This window comes from Palaemon carinicauda, chromosome 25 (genome assembly GCF_036898095.1).
Source record: "Palaemon carinicauda isolate YSFRI2023 chromosome 25, ASM3689809v2, whole genome shotgun sequence".
NCBI classification, from domain to species: Eukaryota; Metazoa; Arthropoda; class Malacostraca; order Decapoda; family Palaemonidae; genus Palaemon; species Palaemon carinicauda.
In genome coordinates this window covers 93,330,797-93,346,658 of record NC_090749.1, presented here as the reverse complement: position 1 = coordinate 93,346,658, position 15,862 = coordinate 93,330,797, and the positions used below count along the sequence as shown (strand labels likewise).

At 49.4% G+C, this 15,862-nt stretch overlaps 1 pseudogene; it reads left to right on the top strand.

The window, feature by feature from the left end:
• LOC137618706 (zinc finger protein 83 pseudogene) overlaps positions 1–15,862 on the top strand; it is a 170,562-nt pseudogene that overhangs the window by 116,528 nt on the left and 38,172 nt on the right.

Genomic DNA, 15,862 nt, shown 5'->3' with positions numbered 1-15,862 from the left:
CCAGTCCCGGACCCCAAGGCACTCTGGCAAGACGCCTTCCAACAACGGTGGGACAACATCGACGTCTACGCCTTCCCACCGTTCTGTCTGATGAGAAGGGTGCTCAACAAGACCAGACTATCGGTCAACCTGTCAATGAACCTAATAGCTCCACTATGGCATCATGCAGAGTGGTTCCCGGACCTTCTGCAGCTCCAGACGGAACTCCCGAGAGAGCTTCCTCCACGACACGAGCTACTCAAGCAACCACACTGTAACATCTTCCACAAAGCCATAGCATCGCTTCGGCTTCATGCCTGGAGACTATCCAGCATCTCCTCACAGAGAGAGGTTTTTTGCAACAAGTTGCGGATAGGATGTCTCGACACCTGCGAAAGTCATCTGCAGGGGTCTACCAGGCGAAGTGGAGAGTCTTCTGTGGTTGGTGTCGTGGAAGGGGTATGTCTCCCCTCGATGCCACTATTCCAGCAATAGCGGAGTTTCTTTTTTATTTGCGGGAAGAAATGCGCCTTTCAGTCTCGGCGGTGAAAGGCTATCGCTCAGCCTTAAGCCTGGCCTTCAGGCTGAAAGGAATGGACATTTCCTCCTCGCTGGAACTTTCCATACTCATACGAAGCTATGAGCTAACCTGCCCTCAGTCGGAAGTGAGACCCCCTTCATGAAACGTGGTTCGTGTCCTCAGGTCTCTTAAGAGACCTCCGTTCGAACGATTACGCCAGGCTTTTGATCGTCACCTGACTTGGAAGACGGTGTTCCTGCTTGCTTTGGCCTCGGCCAAGCGAGTCAGTGAACTTCATGGTCTCTCGTACGACGTCGCCCATTCAAGGGGATGGGGGGAGGTAACGTTCGGGTTCGTCCCTGAGTTTGTTGATAAGACTCAGAATCCTGGAGTTCCCGACCCACGGTTTGACGCCTTCAGAATTTCGAATCTCCGTTCTGTAACATATGACCCAGACCATCTCTTACTGTGCCCAGTAAGGAGTCTGAGGCTCTATCTGAAGAGAACAGCTGCAGTTCGTCCTCGAGTGCATGCCATGTTTGTGAGCACAGCGAGGACGAAGAGGAGGGTCACTAAGAATACCATCTCAGCTTGGATTCGCAGGGTTATCCACCATTCCCTGAATCCAGACCCTTCTCCGTCACGCGGCCCGAGAGCACACGATGTCAGAGGCATCGCTAAGTCCCTGGCATTCAAGAGAAATTTCTCAGTGACGCAGGTTCTACAAGCTGGGGTCTGGAAGCGTCAAACGACCTTCAAAGCCCACTACCTGCAGGACGTGACCCACAGGAGGCTCGATACGTTCTCTATTGGCCCTTTGGTGGCTGCACAACAGCTGGTCTAACCTCAGGCTCCCTAATGGACAAGTAGCAGAAGGTTGAGGGCATTGTTACCCAGTTTTAGTCTGCATGAATGAAAAAGTATGTCTGGCCCTTACTCTTTTCTTCATCCTCCCCTCTCTTGGGGAAAGCAGCATCCTGGGTTGTCTGCACAGCTGACCTCAAACCACTGCAGGTAAACCATGCTTCTTTGTGTTCCAAGTATTAATATAATACTGTCGCGTCCCCCATACCCTGACGAGGTGGTATTGGGAACGTCCTAGTCTAGATTTCCATCTAAAGGACTTCAGGTCAATTTCCTAGGACGAGTCACACTTCTTTCCTTCACACACTAGCTTATGTAGGCCGCACGTTCCTTGCAGAGCAAGGAACTTGTGAGGTGCAGGGACTCCTTATCTCGAGTGCTACACACTCTGATCCTGAGTCTCCGGGCAAAGCCAAAGCCAGTAAGGCTGGGACTTACCACCCTACCAAAGGGTGGAGTCACCTCATGTAAATAGCGTGGTTTGTATTTCGGTTACGGAACAAATGACAAATTCTGAGATAATTTGTATTTTTCCTAACCATACAAACCTTAGCTATTTACACATAGTTGCCCGCCAGCCCTGTCCCCCGTGAAGTCCTACCTCTAAGCGAAGTGAATCAGTTCACCGGTGTGTGAGGGGGGAGGGGTAGCTAGCTACCCCTCCCCTACCCCCTCGCTAGCTAGCGAGGGGGTAGTAATCCCTCGTTAAAAATCTAATGGCTTATCATTTCAGCTACGCCGAAAGTAATACCTCATGTAAATAGCCAAGTTTTGTATGGTTAGGAAAAATACAAATTATCTCCGAATTTGTCATTTTATGATGGTGGGAAAGAGAAACACTGAGAAGCGAGGGTGATATTCAAATAAACATAAATAATGACTCATTGCCGATATCCAGTAAAGTTCATAATCTATGTGTATTCCTTGACTGCATCTTGTCTCTTAATACCCAATTGTTCCATAACCGAAATACAAACCACGCTATTTACATTGGGTTTACCTTTTAGCGCAGCTGAAATGGTGAGCCATTAGAATTCAACGAGGGTGTATTACCCCCGCGCTAGTTAGCGGGGGGGGGGGGGGGGGGTTAGGGGAGTGGTAGCTAGCTACCCCGCCCCCCCTCACACACCGGTGAAGCTCACTTTCAGTTTTGGCTCGGACTGGGATAGACGTCTCTGTCTTTGTCCTCTCTTGGCAGCCATTGTTTGTTTTGTCTTTACTCAATCACTTACTTTTCTTTTACTCAATATATATGTAAACAGTTTTTCATGTTTGTATATATATTTGAGTATAGAAATTAGTAAGTTTCCTTTTCAGAGTTGTGTGTGTAGTGTACGATATCTCCGTGGAGCCCTCGGCAGTTTAGGCCACCACGGTGTAATTTTATGGGTTGCGGTCGAGTTTGACTTCGGTCTTTCTCTCTCTCTCTCTCTTGAGGTTGTTCATCCTTTTACTACGTTTACTACGCCCCTTGTAGCTTCCTTCCCGTGGGGGGGGGGGGGTTGCTACGCCGTACGTTTTGTCTCAATTAGTTTATGAATCTAATTGCATTCGTTAATTTTTCAGCTTTGTAGAACGATTCCTTTCGGGGTTTTCGTTCTTTCTTTAGTGTTCATTCATTTTTAAATTACATAATTACATAGTTTCATAGTTATAATTGTTATAATTCTGTTTTGGTTACAGCTCTCCTTCCGTGAGTGTAAGTGGTTGTGAGGGCACGTGCCTGTTGTGTAATTCTTGTTTCCTTTCCCTCGGGATTCCTCTTCGGAGCCTTCCCGGGGGGATGAATGTGTACTAATGATTTATTTTTTATTTTTTTACAGTTACCGATCTAGTTTGTTTCTGTAATATGGCAACGGTGTGAGCTGTCTTGTTGAGGCCTGGGGATTCGGCTGTTGCTGCCTCTCCTTTGGATTTTCGTCAGGGGCGTGTCTCCTTCTACTGGAAGTACTCCCGTGACGATTGACAGCTCTCCAGTTCATTTTAGAACTCTCAGGAGGCTTGGCTCCTTGGGTGGGTAACTTTCCTTCCGAGGGAAGTTTTTCCTGTCCAGTCTTAAGTTTTTCCCCTTTTGGGGGATTCTTCTCTTGCCTTTTTTTTCGTGCGACTATAATCTTGGTGCTGAGCGGTCGCACCTGCAGTTTCGCTCAAGGGGCTGGGCAACTGCAGGAACCCCTCTTCGGAGGATTGCTCCTTTTAGGTCACTGGCTGACCAGTCTCTTCTACGAAGTGTTTCTCTTTCGTTCGCGAGAGAATACACTTATAGAGACTCCTCTTCGGAGGATTCTTCTGTTGCTGTTGCTGTTGGCCTCTTTTGCCGTAAGGCTCACCGTCCGCCTCGTCGTTAGGGCCTCTCATCTCCCTATAAGGGTGCCAAGAGGCGCCTTTTTGAATCTCCGTATGCAACCCACAGCTCCTTCTTCTTGATCTTCCGTCCCTGGTGCAGATGGACAGCAGTCTGACCTCGTCTTCCGACGGGCAACGGTCTTCCCGACGGACAACGGTCTTCCCGACGGACAACGGTCTTCCCGACGGACAACGGTCTTCCCGACGGACAATGGTCTTCCGACGGACAGCAATCTCCCGGCGGACAGACAACTGTCTTCCGAGGGACATCAGTCTCCTGACGGACCACGATCCCTTCGGGGCAAAGGGTTGCCTCCCACGGGGGTTCTTCTCTTGCGTGTCAGGGTTCCCCTGCGCGCCCTTCTGCTCTCCTGCTCCTGCTCAGTGTTAGCGCACAGGCGCTCTCCTGCTCATCAGCGCTTTCCTGATCGCTAGCGCTCTCCTGTTCGCCAGCCCTCTCCTGTTTGTCAGCGCTCTCCTGTTCGTCAGCGCTCTCATGATGATCATCTCTGCTGTTCCTGTTGGTTCCTGTTACGCGCCCTTTGCGCCCACGTTCGCCCTCGCGATCTACAACTTCGGTTCAGGTCTGGGTCAAGGAACTTCTGTTAGCGCGATGCGCGCTAACCATTACTAGTCTCACTAGCGTTGGCAATCGCCTACGCGCCCGGGCGATTCTTCACCTGCGCGCTAGCGTTTTGTTAACGCACCACCGCTCGCCAACGCGCCGTCGCTTGCCGACGCGCCATCGCTCTCCAGAACGCGCCTTCACTCTCCTACGGGCTATCGCTCTCCAGAACGCGCCATCGCTCGTCAACGCGCCACCACCCGCCTACGCGTCATCGGTCTCCCGACCGCCTGTGCTCACCCGCGCGCCCACGTGCCTGCGCAGCCACACGACCACGTGCCTGCACGCCTACGCTCATGCGCGACCGCGCACATGCTCTCCAATGTTCGCCCGCACGCGAACCAACGGTATTCCATCGCGCGGACGGACGGTGGTCCGTCGCGCGGACGGACGGTGGTCCGTCGCGCGGACGGACGGTGTTCCGTCGCGCGGACGGACGGTGTTCCGTCGCGCGGACGGACGGACGGGGTTCCGTCGCGCGGACCGACGGGGTTCCGTCGCGCGGACCGACGGGGTTCCGTCGCGCGGACCGACGGGGTTCCGTCGCGCGGACCGACGGGGTTCCGTCGCGCGGACCGACGGGGTTCCGTCGCGCGGACCGACGGGGTTCCGTTGCGTGGACGTCGGCTTAATTCTTGCAGTATCCATAGCTCGCCTATGGGTTATTGCTTGCCGACCACCAGCTCTCGCCCTTCCTACCACGCTCGCCCTCCTTCTGCGCTCCTTCGCTCCCCTTCGTTTGCGTTCCTGCGTGACTGCGCATGGGCGCTTCCACGTTCGCCCACGCGCAAATCATTGATTTACCATCGCGCGAGTTCCAGGGCGATTGCGACCGCGATTCCCATTGGGGTTTTCGCAGCATGGCCAGCCTGGCGAGTCTTCTGGAGCGTATTTCCAGAACACGGCCACACCCCGTAAACGCAGAGCATGGCACATGCAAGAATAAGAAGAATCTTCAGGGAGGTCTGTGCAACATTCTTCTTTCCAGAGCCTGGGTTAGCCCTTCCCCGTCATTCCCTGGAAGGATTTTGGGGGGGGGGGGGCTTTCCGTTCGAGATTTTTCCAGCGGCCAAGGGGTGACTGTTTACCCCTTCCTCTTCTCCATCTCATGAAAGGGGCTTACTAGGTCCTTTCCCTCCTCGGTTATGACCCGAGGTTTGGTTCAGGAAACTACAGGAAGGTCATGGTTACTTTCCTCCTCTCGGGCTCAAGCACCTTGGCGTTTCGTCGTCAAGTATCGAACTTGCGGGCAAGCTCGATGTTGGACCATCTGGACGCAATGACCGAGGGCTTCCTTTCGGGTGTCTCATCCGTGGATGTCGACAACCTCAGACACCCTTCCATCCTTGAGAAGAGTTTGTTTGTGCCCAAGGACAGAGACATAGACAGCGGCTGTGCGGAGGAAGTCGACTTCCGTTTTCACTCCTCCAAGGCGCTTTCTTCCAAACCCTGCAGGGCTTCAGCGCCTCTTTCTTTCATCCCCGTCGGCCTAAGTTATCGGACCGGCTACGACAACTGAGACAAGGTGTCCAATTGCAGTTCCCTCTTGTCAGGAACAGATATCACGGGAGGCTCTCCCGGGGGGGGGGGGGCATAGTCCTAGAGGGAGCGGTAGAGTTCACGAACGCTAGGATTGGCACCTCCCCCTTGCAGGTTTCACGCTGGGAGGATGCCTAAGGTTACTCATCCGGATGACAGCTTCCCGATGCCCATTCCTGCACGATCTCTGTGATCAGCCAAGGATATCGCGCCTGCCGTCTCTGTCAGCGAATTCAGTGTCTCTGAACCTCTATGCCATAGGGTCGGCAAGAGTTTGCCCGTTTGGGCAGAATGATCCATGCCTTAGGAGAAGGTCCTCCATAGGATTATCAACGGCTTCACCCCTGGCTTCTTCAGTCGATCCTTTCTTGTAAGAAAGTATCTGAGACGGGAGTTCCGTAGTCGACCTCTCAGACCTGATCAAGTTTGTCGAACAAACTTCGTCCAGCGTGTAACAGCAGAATCGATCAGACTGGTATCGAGGCGTCAGGACTCCTTAGGCCCTGGATGGGAAGGACGGGTATTTTCAGTTTCCATTCCATCCATCCTCCAGGAAGCTCGTGGAATTCAGCCTAGACGGCAGGTATTCCTGCTTAAGATGCAGTGTGGCGATCCCGCCGTGGCATCGCAGGTTTTTTTCCCCAGAGACTTCTCCCTGCTTTCCTCATGGCCGCTCAGGTGCAGGCTTCCGCCTCCTTCGCCTTTTGGAGGTCTGGTTAACTCCGGTAGGTCGGGTTCGACCTTCTTCAGCGCTGGGACAAGCTTCAGGATGCTTACCATGAGTGGGGTTTCATGGTATTTTGCTAGGAGCCTTCTCTTCTTTTGCCTCAACATCTGGAGTATCTAGCCATGATATTGAGTCAACGGCCTTACCACATTGGAAACCCCGCTTCTCGTCTGTCCAGTGAGGTTAAGCAACGTCGGTTCTGGTCGGTACTTGGATGGGTGACCACCTGGGGACGCCAGATTCTGTTGCCACCTCCTCCGAGCCTTCCCTTCAGTTGACTGTGGCAAGGCTGAGGAGAGTCGCAGTACCTGTTCTCAGTCAAGCAGAGCTTTCAGCCCTACCTTGGAACGTTTCCTAGTTCTCTTTTCCTCATTGACCCGTCTATAGTTCCGAACGGTCGCCTCAGGATAAGTTCCATGTGGGGCGGTCCAAGTTCCGGTGGTTTCAAAGCAACGATTAACCGGACTTTCTGGCCCCTATGGGACCAGCGGAACGTTTAAACCTGCAATGGGTGTTGACCTATGGAACCTCTTGATGGGAGTGGATATTTTCGTCCTTCCCCCACATTTTTTATGCTGTTCTCGGACTCGTCAAAGAAAAGGGGGGGGGGGGGGGAGGATGTTCCGGTCCAGGCATATGGTCAGGACCTGAAGGATACCTCTCCATCATTCAGGCAGGCTTAGGGGCCCCTCTACAGATCCTACAGCTCCTGCCGAGTCGCTCCGTGCGCGTCGACTTCATGGTTCTGGCGTGTTCTAACCAGCAGGGGACGCATTTTCACACCTTCGTATCTTGCAGTAGAGATACCGAGATGATTTGAGATACTCTCAATACCACCATCGGCTCTCTCATTCCAGGCAGAGGAATGTTCTCTCGGACTATCCGAGCAGAGCCTCGTAGAGAGAGTGTACCTGGGGGTCTTTGGCCTTGAGTATCCAGCATGTCCTGGTCTGGGAGACCTGATCGCGACAGCTTGGAACCTCAAGCTTCTGCTGTTCTTCCCCCTAGTCTCAGACCCCGAGACTCTGGCAAGATGCATTCCGGTGATGGTGGGACAACATTGACGCCTGCGTCTTCCTTCCTTGGTTGTCTGTTGAGAATGGGTCTCAACAAGACCAGGTTGTCTGTCAACCTTTCAATGGCCCTGAGAGCTCCACTGGGACTATGCGCAGAACGGTTTCCGGACCCTCTGCTTCCCCTGACGGAACTCCCGGGAGAGCTTCTCCCACGGCACAGGCTACTCAAACAACCACACTGCAACATCTTTCACGAGGCGGGGCGTCGCTTCGGCTTCATGCCTGGAGACACTACGCCGCCTCCTCAAGAAGAGACAACCCGCTACAGTCGCGGGACGGAGGTCGCGTCATCTGCGATAGTCATCCGCAGGGGTCTTCCAGGCGAAGTGAAGAGTCTTCGGTGGTTGGTGTCATGGGAGATATTCCTCTTCCCTTTAGGCCTCTTCTCCAGCAATAACGATCTTATTGCCTTTCGGCGGGAGGAAACTCCTTTCTGCTCTCGGCAATGAAGCCTATCGCTCAGCCTTTCCCTGACCTTCAGGGTTAAAAGGAATAACTTTTTCCTTCCCGCTGGACCTTTCCTCGCTCATGCAAAGCTGCGAACGTCCCTGCTCTAGTCGGAGTTAGACCAACTTGGAGCATGGCTCGGACTTTCTAGTCCCTTAAGAGATCTTCTCAAGACCCTTTAAGTCAGGCCTCTGATCGTATTCCGTCTTGGGTCTCCTGCTCACTTTGGCCGTGGCCAGTGTGTAAGCAACCTTCTTGGTCTCGTACGACTCTGCCCTTTCTAAGGAATAGGGGAAGGCAACATTCAGGTTCGCTCCTGAGTTGTTGGCTAGACTCAGAATCTTGGGGTCCCGGCCCTTCGGTCCAATTCCTTCAAGATTTCGAGTCACCATTCTGTATCTGATGTCCCAAAACCTTCTCCTTCTTGCCAGTAAAGGAATCGAGAGGTTAGCTTTGGGAACAGCTGCAGTTTGTCCTCAGTTACAGCCGGTTTGGGAGCACAAGAAGGACACAAGGGAGAGTCACTAGTATACCTCTTCAGCTCGGACTCAAGGACATTCATCTCGACCTGTCTCCAGACTCTCCCCCGTCACGTCGCCCTACAGCACGATGTCGGATACATCGCAACGTCCCTCGCCTTCGAGTAATACTACTCTGTGACGCAGGTGCTGCAAGCTGGAGTCTGGAAGCGTCTAATGACCTTCGCAGCCCGCTTCCTGCAGGGCGTGACCCACAGGAGTTTCAATACGTTTTCTATAGCTCTGTGGTGGCTACACAATAGCTGGTCTAAACTCAGGCTCCTTTTTGGACAGGTAGCAGAAGGTGCAGGGCATTGTTATCAGGTTTTAGTCTGCAGGAACGAAAGAAGTATGTCTGGCCCTTACTTCTTTCTTCATCATCCCCTCTACGGGGAAGCAGCATCCTGGTCTCTGCATAGCTGACCTCGAACCTCTGCAGGTAAACCATTCTTCCTTGTGTTCCGAGTATTGAGTCAATACTGTCGCGTCCCCCATACCCTGACGAGGTGGTATTGGGAACGTCCTAACCCAGAGTTTCTTCTGGAACTCCAGGTCAACGGCCTAGGACGGGTCACACTTCTTCCTTCACACACAAGCTTATGTAGGCCACACAGTTCCTTGCGGAGCAAGGAACTTATGAGGTGCAGGGACTCCTTTTCTCGAGTGCGACTCACTCGGATTCTGAGTCCCCGGGTAAAGCCAAAGCCAGTATGGCTGGGGACTTTCCACCCTACCTAAGGGGTAGGTCACCCAATGTAAATAGCGAGGTTTGTATTTCGGTTACGGAACAAATGACAAATTCGAAGATAATTTGTATTTTTCCTTACCATACAAACCTTAGCTATTTACACATATGTGCCCGCCAGCCCTGTCCCCCAAGACAAGTCCTACCTCTAAGTGAAAGTGAGCTTCACCGGTGTGTGAGGGGGGAGGGGTAGCTAGCTACCACTCCCCTACCCATCCGCTAACTAGCGCGTGGGTAATACACCCTCGTTAAATTTTAATGGCTCGCCATTTCAGCTGCGCTAAAAGGTAAACCCAATGTAAATAGCTAAGGTTTGTATGGTTAGGAAAAATACAAATTATCTTCGAATTTGTCATATTAAAAATGTAGTAAAAGCTGCTGGTTATCATCGAAGAAATATTGCTTTTATAAAAAAGTACCTGGGTGAATGTTCCGTAAAGAAACTTGTGATAAACTGTGTGATTGCTAGAATTGACTACTGTAACTCCATCTACTACAATCTACCAAAAGTGCAACTTAAAAAATTATAAAACATAATATACTGAGGAGCAAGACTGAAAAAAGGTTTCCCACCTAGAGAAAAGATCACCGTTATACTAATTGATCTACATTAGCTGCCTATTAAAATGAGAATTAGATTTGAAATATGCACCATAACCCACCAAGTTATCAGAACTTGTCATTCAAAATATCTAAGAGAATTGCTACATATTATGCAGCCAACAAATCGTCCTGACACGAGAATAGTTACAGATGGTTTCAAACTAGTAGAACCTAGATAAATGCCTACTGTAGGCTCTAGAGCCTTTAAATATGTGGCCCCATGACCATACAATAGGCTCCCACGAGACATCCGAGTAATTGGAGATATTAAGGCTAATACTCCTTGTCCTCGAGAGTATGTTAGCTATAGGACACCATATGATCAATGAGCAGGGTGCCAGGGCGGAAGTCTTATATACGTTCGTTGAGATGTTCCCCAAATATATTTGACCTTGTAAACCTCTGCCGGCAGTGGTTGTTCAAATGATTATAGGGAAAAAATATACAATTTGCTCTATTCACTTGCCTCCTAATGATAACATTTTGTATGATAATTTATTAGAGGTGATGCAACAGCTCCCTCAACCTTTTCTTTTACTTGGAGATTTGAATGGTAGGCTCCTTTATGGGGTGACGTTTTAGCAAACACTGTAATAAAATGTTTAGCTGGGGAAAATACAAATTATACTGTAATTTATTTTTATGTGTTTAATTGTTTTTATATTCTATGTAAATATTGAGTTCTTTATGCCTTGTTTCATGACCCCCTTACTTTTTTTTTTACAGAGTAATGGCACCCTGCACCCAGCAGAGATCAGGTTTTAGAGCTCAGTCTTTCAGATTTTGAAATACTAAGAATGGTTTTAGAGCTCAGTCTTTCAGATTTCGAAATACTAAGAATCCTGCCAATTGCAGAACCCACTGTCGAGGAACTTAGTTTTATCTGCCGATGTAACCAGATGACTGACTCGTCTTTTAGACTGTAGTTGTGGGTTACATATAATATAAAGTCGATTGTGTGATCAGTCTTATCACTGACAGTTGAGTTCCCATCACGCTTTCTGCCTCTTATCAGGTATTGGTTTATAAAACAGATTTTGAGCAAAGCAAAACATCTACTTTTGGGTGGGATAGCCATGTCGTCCTGATGGAAGGCTCCTTTGGGTAGCATTCTAAGGGATATTTTTCTACAGTGATAATCCCAGAGAATTAACCATAGGTCTCCAGAATTCTAATTTCTGGTGCGAGTATCCTTAATATATCTTTAAAGATATCGCATAATATCAGGGGATGTATTTTTTTATATGACACATAGCAATCTTCACCCCGAATACATTTAACTCTTTGAGGGGGAAGAGTGGCGTACGAAAGGGGAGCCGTTTTCAAGGTACCCGGTGGACCCCTTCCCTGCATTACTACGGCCCTTCATTCCCTGTTGCATTTAAGCAGGAATAGCCGCAGATAAAGTAGTTTTGGGTGGGGTCTTTTCGTTAATTAGTTTTTTTTCTTTTTTTTTTTCTTTTAGAAGGGTGGGTCCATCAGGACGGCATGGCCATATCACCAAAAAAAAAGGTTTTTTGCTTTACTCAAAATCAGTTTTTTGGGCTCGGCCATTTCGTCTTGATGGAAGCTTACCAAAGAATTAACTTGAAAGTACTATATCTGTGGGTGTGCACAAGTGCCTTTACTTTGAATGAGTTCCTTATATGGTCTCCTAGACCTTTATATATATGACATTACTGTTATTTGTCATATTCACTAAGTTTGGAACTAACTTGGGGCTTCCTGCCCCCTGCAGGGAAATTGTCGACTTCGACTAAAAGGATTCAAAGTTTGCATTTCCGTAGGAACACGAGGGAAACTTCTTTCGAGATAACCTGGTTGTTCTTTGGAAATCCTACTAATAAGGTATCTATCTTAAGGAAAATGGAAAAGCTCTGGAATCTTTTAGATTCTGCACCTATGTAGAACAGTCCATAAATCACCATAGTGATTTTTCTAAAAGATATTACACTCGAGGGTGCTAACACCTATTCACCCGATACACTGAGTCCCGAGACAGTCCACTGTTCATCGCAGCACTAGACGACAGGTTTTATGACACTACCTGCCGCCACCACAAAGTGTTTTATCTTGTGCACTTGCTTCGTATAATGTTTATAGAAGACTCTGGATGATTTCCAACCCGTATATGAGCGGAGCCTATCAAAGTCCATGTGTTGAAAGAAGTTCAACGAAGAAGCATCTTTTCTTGGATCGTGATCTGCAAATGTACTGTCAGGATCCGCTCTGCAAATAAAGTAGGTGAGTTTCGCCTTCAGCTGTTTTAGGGATAAGTTTGGTCCTGAGGTTTCGCCTATGAAGAGCTGTCCTCCCTTGAAGTCTGAAGTTCTTCGAAGATAGACCTTTAGACACTCTACTGGACATAGAGAGACATCTTCCATCAGAGGGCAGAACTCTAAGGACCCCACCTTTTGGTGGGCAGCTCATTTTCGGTGAGAAAGGTAGGATCAGGGAAAAGGTTCAGTTCTCCCGCTTCTATGAACTGAATAAGGCCTTCATTTGTGGATAAGGCCACTATTTCACTAACTCTAGCCCCTGAGGCTATAGCAAACAGAAATATCACTTTCTGTGTTAGATCCTTTAGGGTGTAATCCTCGTTGTTCATGTTCGAAGCGTGATGTAGGTTGTTGGTTCTCGAGGATGAAGCGTAGACAGTCGAGTTCTGAACCAGTTGGGATAGAACTGGGTTTGGTAGAGGAAACAGCTTCAGTTTCAATTCTAGGACTAGAGGGATCCAATTGCTTTTGGGCCATCTGGGGGCCACTGCTGCTGCTGTTCCTCTGAAGGATCTTGGCTTGTTAAGGACTTTCAGCAGGAGATTGGTTGGAGGGAACAGATAGATTTGATTCCATCAGTTCCAGTCGAGAGACATGGCGTCTGTCGCTTCTGCTTGAGCGTCCTCGTAAGGGGCTACATATCGAGGTAGTTTTTTGTTGTCGCTCGTTGCGAAGAGGTTGATCTGCAGTTCTGGGACTTTTTTCAAGATGAAGGAGAATGAGTCTGCCTCTAGGGACCATTCTGTCTCTATCGGGTTTTGCCTGGATAGAGCATCCGCCGTCACAATGCGGACCAGTCTGATGTGGACTGACCTGCGAGGGGATAGTTTTTTCAACGTTAGGAAGACTGCCATGGCCTCCAAACTGTTGATGTGAAAGGTTTTGATCTGGTGCGACCAATTCCGCTGCACTTTCCTTTGTTGGGAATGCCCTCCCCATCCTTCCAGGGAGACATCTATGTGTATTACCACTGATGGTTGAGGTGGTTGTAAGGGAATTGTTTGTGTTAAGCTCTTGGCTGTTGACCACGGCCTTAGTAGCGTGCGCAATCGGGTCGCTGTCCACCTTTGTTTTGATCTCTTCGAGCGTATGATGGGTATATTCACGACTCCTGACACATCCTTTAACTGTGCTTTTAGCACTAGGTCTGTCACTGCTGCGAACTGGAGAGAACCTAGTACTCTTTCCTTTTGGCGTCTTGAAATCTTCTTGAGTTTCAGTAGTCTCTTGACAGATCCCGCTATCTCTCTCCTCTTCTTCGGTGGAATGGAGAGACGGTGTGACTGTAAGTTCCAGTGGATTCCTAACCATTGAAACTTCTGAGCTGGAGAAAGGCGAGACTTCTCGCTGTTTATCTTGAAGCCTAGGTGTTCCAGGAACTGGATCACCTTTGTGGCTGCTTGTAGACAACCTGTCTTGGATGCTGCCCACACCAGCCAATCGTCCAGGTATGCCACTACCTGAATTCCTTCTAAGCGTAGTTGTTGGACGATTGTATCCGCAAGTTTCGTTAATATCCTTGGGGCTATGTTTAGCCCAAAGGGCATGGCTGTGAAAACATACTTTGTCTTCTTAAGCCTGTATCCTGGTAGGTGCCAGTAAGCATCTGCCAGGTCTATTGAGACTGTGTACGCACCTTTTGGTAGAAGGGTCCTTATGTGTTGTAAGGTAAGCATCCGGACCTTGTTGTTCTCGATGAACTTGTTGAGTGGAGACAAGTCTAGATTGACTCTGAGTTTATCCGAGTCCTTCTTGGGAACACAAAACAGCCTTCCCTGGAATTTGATGGACTTCATTTTCCTTATTACCTTTTTGTTCAAGTTCTGAGGTATATTCTTCCAATAAGGGGGTGGAGTGTTGGAAGAATTGAGGAAAAGGGGGTGGAATTTTGTTCCATTTCCAACCGAGACCATTCTTGATTAGGCTGTGGGCCCAGGGATCGAAGGTCCAATGATACCGAAAGTGGAAGAGTCTCCCTCCTACCTGAAGCCTCTCATTACTGAGATGTTCCTGATGATCTATTTCCGTGACCTCGTCCTCCTCTACCCCTTGAGGGGTATCTTGAGGAACCTCTTTTTAAGCCTCTACCTTTGTGGGGGCAAAAATTAGTTGTGTGCCTCTCAAAGCCTGGATTAAACGCAGGCGATTGAGCTACTAGCTGTTGGGGTACCAGATGGTTTGCAGCTGAGCTACCATTTGGGGTACTGTGGCCATGGTCACGGTCAGAAGTTGTGCAGGTCTGCGTGGTTTCTTTGTCTTCCTGTTCTTAGGTTGGGGACCAGCGTCTGAGGATGATTTCCTCTTGGAAGACATGCCCCACTTTTGGAGAAGGTTCCTATTATCCGTGGCAGCTTTGGCGTTAACCTTCTGAACCACATTTTGTGGAAAGAGGTCCTTGCCCCACATACATGAAGTGATCAGCCTCCTGGGTTCGTGTTTGACCGTTGCTGTGGCAAACACATGCTCTCTACAGGCACTCCTGGACCTGACGAAGGCATACAAGTCCTTCACAAGGGTACCCATGTGAAACTTGGCTAAGACCATGTACATGTCAGGGGCATTGGTAGGGCCTGCACACACTTCCATGCAGTTCTGAAGAGACAAAAAAGTGGCTAGTCTCTCTTTTGTCTCCTGTTCCCTTCTCAAGAGATGTTCCGGCAGTTTTGGAAGGTTCTCATTGAACTGCTGACCTGCTTTCTCCGGATCCACTTTAGAGATGAGAAGGTTAGATGAACTTCGTTCCACTTCTCCTCGCAGGTAAGCATGGCTAGAGCTAATGGTCTACATTCTTCTAGCACTGGGCAGGGTTTGCCCTCATCGACTGCTCTCATGACACAGTCAAGAGCTTTCACTGAGAAGGGGAAAGCTCTGGAGGAAGGAGCAATGAAGGTAGGATGCGTCTTGCTCAATGCTGAGACTTTGGAGTTGGTATATCCCGCTCCCTTTAGGGTCTTGGACAGAATGGCCTGTGCCTTTTCATGCTAAAAAACGATGTCTTCCTTCGGTTCCGTCTCCTTACGGGATGCTGGTTCATCCCGCAGTCTCACGTAAGAATCTGGGTATGCCGAAAGGCTAGGCCAGAATTGGAGATCTTCAAGGGGTTTGGCCCCCAACTTCTCGGTGATATAGAGCTTCCCATTCATCATGGGCATGTGCTCCGTGTACCTCCAGGGGTTGGTTTCAGAGCAGTGAGGTAATTCAGAAACTCTAAGAGGCTTAGTAAAGCCTCTGGAAACATCAGAGTGTTTCCCTTCTCTTAACTCTTTCTTTGTCTCTTTGAGATCTTGCTTAATATCCTGCTGTTCCTTCTGGAACACTGCCATCATCTGCTGAATCGACTCTAGGAGCGCTTCACTCCTGCCAATCAGCACATCCAGATGGGGTGTTGGGGCTGAAGAGGTTGACGGCACAGGTTGATATGCCGTCACGGGAAACTGAGGGTCCACAGTTACCGCCGACACAGATCCATCTTCCTCCGTAGGTGGTTGAAACCACATCTTCTTCAAGGTCGTCTTGTAGAAGATCCTTTTCGGTGTCGGTAGACACCTCCGACATCCGTTCCTGGTGGATGTCCATGCCTTCCAGTACCTTATT